An 8,170-nucleotide genomic window follows, 5' to 3' on the forward strand; every position below is an offset into this window, starting at 1 on the left:
AAGGTTCGGATATGCCTTTATGAAAGCGTCCACCGAAGCGGGGTCGCTTGGTGGGTTGAAGCTGAATCTAAAAGGCACAGGACGGAAAGCGGACGGTACCTCTTGATCGACGGATGGTGACGAAGTCGCGTCGGGGACGGACTGCACCGTTATCTCAGGTACGAGGCTAACGCCCAGCAAGTCCTTCGCGAGCGTGCTGGCGTCGTCCGTCTGCTTGGGTTTGGCGTGTTGTGGGGAGACGACGCTCGTCTTCGTCTCAGACGCGAGGTCAACGCCTGACGTGTCCCCCGCTGGGGCGCCAGCGCCGTCGACTCGCTCGACAGCCGATGAGGTGCCGCCTCCTGCTTGGCCATGGTTGCCCCGCCTCCTCCTCCGTCGGTGGGGATGGTGACGGGACAGACCCGGATGCTGTTCTTCCATCACGCGGGGAAGACGTCGTCGATTCCGCCGCCGGCGGGCGGGCTGACGGCCGCCATTGTCGTTGTCGCGCGACGGTGGAAGGAGTATCATGTCGTAGCTGCCGTCGAGGGACATGAACTCGAGACTCCAGAAACGGAGCATTGTCCCGGGTTGGAGAGGTTGCTGGAGACCACCCATCTGGAGCTTGACGGGAAGTTGTTCGTCAACACGCAGCAGGCCCCTACCTGGCGCGCCAACTGTCGGCGTTTCGACCCCGGGGGGTCCCTGGACCGACGAGTAAATTGTCGCTGCGTGTCCCAGCCTAGATGGGTCAGCGCGAGACGGAACACAAGGGGGAAAACAATAAGGGGAATCGCGGCCTCGTGTTGTCCTGCGCCCAGGGCGGATGCGCTTGTAGTATGGGGTTACAAGCGTTCACGAGGGAGAGAGAGAGAGAGCCTGTGCGTCAGCCCGTCCTCCCGTGCGGCCACCTTTTTGTACGAGGACCCTGGACCTTCCTTTTATAGATGTAAGGAGAAGGCCCAGGTGTACAATGGGGGGTGTAGCAATGTGCTAACGTGTCTAGCAGAGAGAAGCCAAAGTCCTATGTACAGGCCGACGTGGCTGTCGGAGAGGTTTTGGCGCCCTGTTCATGTGATGTCGTGGCCGTCGGAGGAGCGCTTGAGCCCTGTAGGAGCACAGCTGTCCGAGTTGTCGGGTCCTTGCTGACGTCTCCTTGCTTCCATAGGGGGTTGAGAACCGCCGTCGTCATCGAGCACGAAGGGTGCCATCATTACTTGTTTACCGGGGCGAGCCAGATGGGACGCCGGTCTTGTTCCCCGTAGCCTGAGCTAGCTAGTAGTAGGGTAATGATGGGCCCCCCCGTAGCGTGGTCGGTCCGAGCCCAAGGTCGGGCGAGGCGGTGATTCCTCCGAGGTCGAGGCTGAGTCCGAGCCCTGGGGTTGGGCGAGGCGGAGTCCGTCTTCCGGTGTCGAGACTGAGTCCGAGCCCTGGTGTCGGGCGAGGCGGAGTCCTTCTTCCGGTGTCGAGGTTGAGTCCGAGCCCTGGGGTCGGGCGAGGCGAAGACCGTCGTCCGAGGTCGAGGTTGAGTCCGAGCCCTGGGGTCGGGCGAGGCAGAGTCCGTCGTCCGAGGTCGAGGTTGAGTCCGAGCCCTGGGGTCGGGCAAGGCGGAGACCGTCGTCCGAGGTCGAGGTTGAGTCCGAGCCCTGGGGTCGGGCGAGGCAGAGACCGTCGTCCGAGGTCGAGGTTGAGTCCGAGCCCTAGGGTCGGGCGAGGTGGAGTCCGTCGTCCGAGGTCGAGGTTGAGTCCGAGCCTTGGGGTCGGGCGAGGCGGAGTCCGTCGTCCGAGGTCGAGGTTGAGTCCGAGCCCTAGGGTCGGGCGAGGCGGAGCTTCCAATGGCGCCTGAGGCTAGACTTGGCGGCTGTCAGCCTCACCCTGACGGGTGGCACAGCAGTCGGAGCAGCGCAGGCGGCGCTGTTTTCTTGTCAGGTCAGCCAGTGGAGGGGCGAAGTGACTGTGGTCACTTCGGCTCTGTCGACTGAAGAGCGCGCGTCAGGATAAGGTGTCAGGCGATCCTTGCATTGAATGCTCCTGCGATCCGGTCGGCTGGCGAGGCGATCTTGGCTAAGGTTGCTTCTCCGCGAAGCCTGCCCGAGCTGGGCCTCAGGCGAGTCGGAGGTGCGCCTGTTGCTTGAGGAGGCCCTCGGGCGAGGCGTGATTCTGCCTGGGTCTGCTGTTCCTGTCCGAGGCTGGGCTCGGGCGAGGCGAGATCGTGTCCCTTGAGCGGACAGAGCTTTGTCCTGTGTTGCGCCCATCAGGCCTTTGCAGCTTTGTGCTAATGGTGTTTACCAGCCGAGTTTAAGAGCCTTGGGGGTACCCCTAATTATGGTCCCCGACAAAAATTCAGGACAAATTCGGATTTTTACTATTTATAAAGTTAAGAAAAGCCTAGAAATCCATATCTTGTGCTCAAAATATTATAGATGCTTCCCAAAATTTCAGAAAAAATCCTATAAATGTTTTGGCACCTAATGAACTCAAAAAATAATTAGAGTTTCTAAAATCATTTTAAGTACCTCAAATAAATAGATTTAGGTTTCCGTAAAATAGAAAAAATATTCTGAAAATATAAAAATTTACCGAGAGCCTTTATAAGATATATTAACATGTTTCAAACACATTTTACACTTAGAAACACCATGCAATGGCATGAATGCAACAACCAAAGTGCCTCTAGGGCTCATTCCACTTTGTTTACGCCAATATAAAACAAAATAATTCTCCATTTTTGGGAAAAAGAGAAGGAAAGCAAAGAGAAGAGAGAGTAACACCTGAATTTGGTAGATATTAGGAAAGAAATTTTATACCCCAAATCATGGTGTTACAAAAACGATGCGCGCGAAATAGCGCGCAAATGACACGTGACTCAGCACATGACAATGACTAATTAATGTCGCGTTTATACTAAACAAGTATTAATTTAAAATATTTAAGCACAAACGACACGTGTATCAGCACACAACAACGACTAATTAATGTCATGTTTATACTAAACAAGTATTAATTTAAAATATTTTAGTGGACATTAATCATATTGACATGTATTTATAAAGACGTAAATTAAAATTATCAAATAGTTTTAATTAGAAAGTCGTTTTAGTAAACATCGGATAAGCAAATAACTAAATAATTAATTATAATATGCGCCTTGACTAGGGATGGTAATGGGTACTAATTACCCGCGTGTGCGGGTTTGAGTTTATACCCGTGGGTAAGGGTACATGTTTAAATCTGTATACAATATGTTTATCTTCACGGGTATAAATTGTCTGGACCTGTGCCCGTATACCCGCGAATATATATATATATATATATATATATATATATATATATATATATATATATATATATATATATATATATATATATATATATATATATATATATATATATATATTAAGAGACCTTGGTTTCCAATAACTACAGGAAGACCAGGTCGGACGGTGCAATCCGGTCGAGTCGGACCAGGTCCGGATGTCTATAAAACAAGATCTGGAGTGCTAGGGTTTAGTTTTTTATGCTCCACACTGATTCATTAGCGATGGCGTGTGCGACGACGGCGGTTGCCCGAGAGCGTGCGCGACGGTGGACCCCCAGCTGGTGGTCGTGGCTCCTTGACCTCGACGCGTGGTGGCGGCGGTTCCTCGATCCGGAGTAGTGACGATGGCTCCCCGATCCAGAGGGCAAGCGATAGCGGGGCCCTTGTGCGGGCAAGCGGCGGCATCCCCGAGGCCCCGAGGCGGCGACACTTCCAAGGTCGGCGAGCAAGCGGCGCCCCTTAACGTGCGAGTAGCGATGGTGACGCATGAGGCGCGAGGTTTGAGCGAGCGGCGTCACGAAAGGCGCGAGGTGCGCACAGCGATGATCGCGCGTGACATCCTCCGATCTGGCGCAGTTTGGGCGGCCCAAGTGATGACCTACATTTGTGCTTGTGTCATCGACGACGTCCTCCGGCCACTATCTCATCCGATTTGTGCTTTCTTATCGATTATTGTGTTTTATGCATACCGCATGTATTAATTACGCTAAAAATTGTACGATTTTATGCTTGAACACGGAGTTCGTATATCAGTTTGCTGCATGCATATTTTTCATGCAAATTGAAAAGGCAATTCCTTGATTTATGATGCTCGTAATTATCATAAAAAATCAAATCATTTATGTTCGTAAATGCCAGATTTGTACGTTTGTCATAAAACTATCCATAATTCTCGCATGTTCGTAATTATCATAAAAAAATCAAATCACTTATGTCCGTAAATGCCAGATTTTTACATCTGCCATAAAACCGTCTCTAATTTCCACTGGCATTCTTAGTTGAACCGATATATTATGCTACACAGTGTAAGTATTTATGCGACGTTGTATAAGAATTTATGCTCTATGTGACTCATGTCATACAATTTTTTGCGCGCATGAACTGGAAAGGAAAATATAATCCAAAATTTGCGTGCATGCAATGGAAACTCCCACGATTTGCCATAATTTTTGGATCTGTAAAAAATAGAAGCCGCATGCATGCGGCTGCCATGTTTTTCGGATCTATCATAAAAATAGGATCGTAATAACAACCTACTAGAGCTATCAATCTCTCATGTTGGCTCGGTATTTACGCTTATAATTGAGGGGATTTTATGCTGAAAACTTAAGGTTTTTACGCTCCAACCTGAAGATGCGTCCACGAGTGAACAACATGCCAGATTTTTTACGCAGTGTATCGAATGGCATAAATACCTATACCTTGTAGTATAATTAGTATCAGTATGTATCATAAACTAGTCATAATGTATTTAGCTGCATGGCTATTGGAGGGATCCTATATTTATGAAGAAAATAAAACATTAAATATGATTTTTTTTGTTTCTATCCATGCAATTTATTTCCTTTCATTGCACATTCTTTCCATCATAAATTTGTGCGCACGCAGCTGTTAACAGTTTTTTACGCAGTATACCTAATTGCGTAATTATCTACACATTATAGCATATTTAGTATCAGTATATATCATAAATTGATCTTTACGAGTCTAGCTGCATGGTTGTTGCAGTGATCCTAAATTTATGAAGAAAATAAATCATTTAAAAATAGAAACCGCCACACATATCTTTCTAAATTTACGCGCATGCAAGGGAATGTGTTTGACTTATGCATGTATTTTACCATAATTTTTGGATCTGTATAAAAATAGAAACTGCATGAATACTGCTGCCATGTTTTTTGGATCTGCCATAAAAATAAGATCGTAATAACAACCTACTAGAGCTATCAATCTCTCACATTGGCTCGGTATTTACGCTTATAATTAAGGAATTTTATGCTAAAAAACTTAAGGTTTATACGCTCTAACCTGGAGATGCGTCCACCAGTGAACAACATGCCATATTTTTTATGCAGTGTACCGAATTGCATAAATACCTACACCGTGTAGTATAATTAGTATTAGTATATAGCATAAATTAGTTCTAATGTGTTTAGTTACATGGCTGTTGGAGGGATCCTATATTTATGAAGGAAATAAAACATTAAATACGTTTTTTGTTTCTACACATTCTTTTCATCATAAATTCGTGCGCATGCAGCTGTTAACAAAATTTTACGCAATATACCGAATTGCATAATTATCTACACAGTGTAGCATATTTAGTATCAGTATATATCATAAAATGATCCTTACGAGTCTAGCTGCATGGCTATTGCAGCGATCCTAAATTTATGGATTAAATAAAGCATTTAAAAATAGAAACCACCATACATATCTGTCCTAAATTTACTCGCATGCAAGTGAACATGTTTGACTCATGCATGTATTCCTTTTTTGCGCGCACAGATGTGGGGCGGGTGGCGCACCCGACAGCCTGGTTGAGTCGGCGCACTGGATTGAACCAGGTTGCAGGGATGGTTGATCTGGTCTTTCTTTAACTATTGAAAGCCAGAGCTCCCGTTATATCTGCCATATATATATATATATATATATATATATATATATATATATATATATATATATATATATATATATATATATATATATATATTGTATATTGTATATTAGGAGCCCTGGGCTTCCAATAACTAAAGGAAGCCCAGGCCAGACAGTGCAATCCGGTCGAGCCGGACCAGGTCCAGACGTCTATAAAAGAAAATCTGTAGTCCTAGGCATCAGTTTTTCACGCCCCGTCTCGATTCATTAGCGACGGCGGTTGCTCGATAGCGCGCGTGGCGGTGGACCCTCGGCTCCCCGACCTCGACATGCGGTGGCGGCGGTTCCCAGGCTGGCGGCGGCGGCGCCTGATCCAGAGGGCGAGCGACGGCAGTGCGGTGGCGGCGGTTCCCAGGCCGGTGGCCGCAACTCCATTACCTCGACGCGCGGTGGCGGAGGTTCCTCGATCCGGAGTAGTGGCGGCGGTTCCCCGATCCAGAGGGCGAGCGACAGCGGGGCCCTTGTGCGGGCAAGCGGCGGCGTCCCCGAAGCCCCGAGGAGGCGGCACTTCCAAGGCCGGCAAGCAAGCGACGCTCATCGACGTGCGAGTAGCGACGGCGACGCATGAGGCGCGATGTTCGAGTGAGCGACGTCACGGAAGGCGCGAGATGCGCGCAGCGATGATCGCGCGTGACATCCTCCGATCCGGCACAGTTTTCTTTTCGATTATTGTGTTTTATGCCTACCACATGTATTATTTACGCTAAAAACTGTACGATTTATGCTTGAACACAGAGTTCGTATATCAGTTTACAGCATGCACATTGGAAAGACAATTCCTTGATTTATGATGTTCGTAATTTGCGCGCATGCAATGGAAATTTCCACAATTTTGCCATAATTTTTGGATCTGTATAAAAATAGAAACCGCATACATGCGCTGCCATGTTTTTCGGATCTGTCATAAAAATAGGATCGTAATAACAACCTACTAAAGCTATTAACCTCTCATTGACTCGGTATTTGCGCTTGTAATTGAAGGATTTTATGCTCAAAACTTAAGATTTTTACGCTCCACCCGGAGATGCGTCCACCAGTGAACAACATGCCAGATTTTTTACGCAGTGTAAGGAATTGCATGAATACCTACACCGTGTAGTATAATTTGTTTTAGTATACATCATAAACTATTTCTAATGCGTTTAGCTGCATGGCTGTTGGAGGGATCCTATATTTATGAAGGAAATAAAACATTAAATGCGATTTTTTGTTTCTATGCATGCAATTCATTTTCCTTTCATTGTATATTCTTTCCATCATAAATTCGTGTGCATGCAGCTGGTAGCAGATTTTTACGCAGTATACCGAATTGCATAATTATCTACACAGTGTAGCATATTTAGTATCAGTTTATATCATAAAATGGTCATTACGAGTTTAGTTGCATGTCTGTTGCAGCGATCCTAAATTTATGGAGGAAATAAATCATTTAAAATAGAAACCGACACACATATCTTTCCTAAATTTACGCGCATGCAAGGGAACGTGTTTGACTCATGCATGCATTTTGCCATAATTTTTGGATCTGTATAAAAATAGAAACTGCATGCATGCGGCTGCCATATTTTTCAAAACTGCCATAAAAATAGGATCGTAATAACAACCTACCAGAGCTATCAAGCTCTCACATTGGCCAGATATTTACGCTTATAATTGAGAGATTTTATGCTTAAAACTTAAGGTTTTTACGCTCCAACCTGGAGATACTTCTACTAGTGAACAACATGCTAGATTTTTTTACGCAGTGTACCGAATTGCATAAATACCTACACCGTGTAGCATAATTAGTATAAGTATAAATCATAAACTAGTTCTAATATGTTTAGCTGCATGGTTGTTGGAGGGATACTATATTTATGAAGCAAATTAAACATTAATTACGATTTTTTGTTTCTATGCATGCAATTCATTTCCTTTCAAGCACATTATTTTCATCATAAATTCGTGCACATGCAGCTGGTAACAGATTTTTACGCAGTATACCGAATTGCATAATTATCTACACAGTGTAGCATATTTAGTCTCAATATTGTCGGCGTTTCGACCCGGGGGGTCTCTGGACCGACGAGTAAATTGTCGCTGCGTGCCCCAGCCCAGATGGGTTGGCACGAGACGGAACACAAAGAGGGAAAAACTGCGGCTTCGTGTTGTCCTGCGCCAGAGTGGATGCGCTTGCAGTAGGGGGTTACAAGCGTTCACGAGGGAGAGAGAGAG

Source organism: Zea mays, chromosome 3 (assembly GCF_902167145.1).
Source record: "Zea mays cultivar B73 chromosome 3, Zm-B73-REFERENCE-NAM-5.0, whole genome shotgun sequence".
Classification (NCBI taxonomy): domain Eukaryota; kingdom Viridiplantae; phylum Streptophyta; class Magnoliopsida; order Poales; family Poaceae; genus Zea; species Zea mays.